Source organism: Mus caroli, unplaced genomic scaffold (genome assembly GCF_978045245.1).
Source record: "Mus caroli unplaced genomic scaffold, Mus_caroli_1 scaffold_4, whole genome shotgun sequence".
Lineage (NCBI taxonomy): Eukaryota > Metazoa > Chordata > Mammalia > Rodentia > Muridae > Mus > Mus caroli.
The window spans coordinates 39448629-39451669 of record NW_028227259.1 but is presented as its reverse complement, the minus strand read 5'-3'; positions in this window follow the sequence as shown (position 1 = coordinate 39451669).

Genomic DNA, 3041 nt, shown 5'->3' with positions numbered 1-3041 from the left:
TAGCCTTGCCTTCTGGTCTGATTATAGGGAGCCTTGTCTGGTTGTGTGTGTGTGTTGTGTGTGTGTGGTGTGTGTGTGTTTTGTGTGTGTGTTGTGTGGTGTGTGTGTTGTGTGGTGTGTGTGTTGTGTGTGTGTGGTGTGTGTGGTGTGTGTGTGTGTGTTGTGTGTGTGTGTTGTGTGTGTGTTGTGTGGTGTGTGTGTGTGTTGTGTGTGTGTGTGTGTTGTGTGTGTGTGTGTTGTGTGTGTGTGTGTGGTGTGTGTGGTGTGTGTGTGTTTTGTGTGTGTGTGTGTGTTCACGAGCACACTCGAGCAACATAGTATGGATGAACCCAGATTCAGTGAAAATGTGCCAGTTGGGTGACTGAGGATAGAACTGATGTCCCACACAGTTGACACCATCTGCAATATAGCTGATTGGCACCATCCAGGTGTGAGGGTCCCCGAGGTCTCAGGCACCCAGGAACAGCACATGGCTGCTGACCCTGGCCTTTGGGTGGAAAGTGCTTTCTTTGTGGCGAGGATCACTGAAACCCAGGTCACCGATTGGGTCGTCTGCATGAGTCACAGTCTGGGGTTTGTGCTGCTCTGTTCAGTCACGTGTGGTAATTCCACACGGGCATAATCAGAGTTTGTCATGGGGACTGGAAGAGTTATGGTGCTGGGTCAGTTTCATTCCTGTTACTGTGGCAAACACCATGACCAAAACCAACTTAGGGGAGGAAAGGGGTTACTTGGCTTGTATTTGTCGGCCATAGTTCATCCCTGAGGAAAGGCAGGGCAGGAACTCAAGGCCAGCCTGCTTGGTATTCCTCACTCACTGCCAAGGAAGTATAGCAGGGACTTGCTGGCTCACTCACAGACCCATGCTTAGCTAACTTTCTTATACAGCCCAGCACCACCTGCCTAGGGAATGGAATTGCCCAACATGGGCTGGGCCTCCTACATCTATTAACAGGGTAAAGCCCATGCACAGGCCCACAGACCACTCTGATCTGGGCACTTGCTCCATTGAGACTCCCTTCTCAGGTGACACAAGCCTGTTAAAGCTAACTGGGACAGGCTCTGTGTGGACGAGTACCCCTCTGCAGTGGTTTGTTTTATTTAAGTTAATAGGGTCTCACTGTGTATGGAGCTCAGGATGGCCTGAAATCCACTGTGTAGCCTAGCCTGGCCTCGAACTTAGTGATCCTGCTATCTCAAACCTCTCAAGTCCTGAGATTACAGGGCTGAGTCTCCAAGCTGCCGTTTGGTTTCTGTCCTGAAGGTGAGGACTGCCTGACTCTATGAGAGGGATGAAAGAAGAGAGATGTGGTACGTGTAGACAGGCCTTTCCTGCTGGTGTCGAAGAATGTCATGTGGGGTCTTCATCACCTAACCTGGGCTGACATTAAAGGTTGTGGCTGCCTCCATTTTCCTCAGGGTCACTCACCTGGGACACTGGGATGGTAGCAGCTTCATCCTCTTACCCCATGGGTCTGCCTCAAACTCCACATGTTAAAGGGATATTCAGGGGCCATAAGTACATTCGTTTGCTCTTGGGAGACTTCTCCAGCAGTGGGTGTGGGCAGCTGTCCAGTATCACCCCTCTCCCCATCCTCCACCACAAGGCCACACCACATAGTCATCATGCCACTGATTGTGCGGGACCTTTGGAGCAAATCACAAATGACCTTCTACCCATCCTTGCCTTGATTGGGGGGGGGGATGTATCCATGACAACGCCATCTACAGAAGACACTAGGTTCAGAGAGCAGGATGGGACTGATATAGGCCTGTCCCCAGGTCACCACACTGCTGCCGTCACCTCATGACATCTCCCCTGGGAGTGAAGCAGACTCAGGGAGAACCCCAAGCAGTCATGGATTCTGGGTGCCACTTCTCATTCTACTTTGAACCCCTCTGTGCCCAAAAGCCCTGTGAGGGCAGCTAACCCCAACTTTCATGTCTCTATCTGGGACAACATTTCTCAGAGCTTCCACGCAATGAGCCATGTGCAGAAATTCCAGAGTGCCTGGAGTGTAGTAGAAGCATTGCTCTCCAGTCTGGAAGCAGCCTTTCCAGCCGATGGGCAGCTGCTGAGCCTCATGCCTGCTCCCTCCCAGTGCTGTAATCTTGAGTAAGCCCCTCAGCATCAGCCTCATCAGCTGTTCTGAGAGAGAGAAGAGTTGATTGTCTGGGAAGGTAGTCACAAGACATTGATAAGCCTTCCATAAACTTGGGTCTTCTTTCAAACATTCCTGAACAGTGGAACCTTGGGCCACAGGCACTGTGACGTCCTTGCCGGTTTCGTAAGTACTTCAAACAGAAAACAGCAATGTTTAGATTAGAGCTGAGCTAAATGACTGGATCCAAACAGGGCCTGGCGTCTCCTGGCTGACTGTACAGCACTCTAACACGCAAGCTGCCCTCCTTCCTCCTAGCCATCTGACCAAAACCATTTGGCCGGTATCTGTGACTTACTGTTTGAAATATTCCTTATAAATATTAGCTAGGAGCCTGGATGCATTCCATGCAACCAGTAGAGACACCTAAGTCTAGGTGGCAGGGTTCCTGGTCCCTAGATCTTGCCCTTTCCACTCTAAAACTTCTCTGGAGGCAGCCTGCCATCCTTGGAAGTGGGTGTACATCAGGGAGAGGCCTTCCCCCTAAGGGTCCTGACCCCCAAGGGCAGCCTAAGGGCCCTCCAGTCAATGCAGAGTCTCTGTCCTAGGTCCCCCTCCTCCCAGGCAGATCTGGGTTGGGGGTGTAGCATCCTTACACAGACCTGAGACCTGCACAGCCCTGGTCCAACTGCCCTGCCTGCAGACCAGATACCACACCCACAGGCTGGATCCATTGTTGAGCTGTGGCTGTCATCAGAATGCTCACTCTTGGTCTAGAAGCTCTGTCCCAAGGGTCAGCTATTATCTGAGTTGTTGAGGCAGAACCTGAGTCCTGCAAGCCCTCACTATTCAGACCTGCCCTCCTCCTGCCCTCACTATATAGACCTGCCCTTCCCCTACCCCCACAATAGGCCAACTAAACATATGAAGAACAGTGAA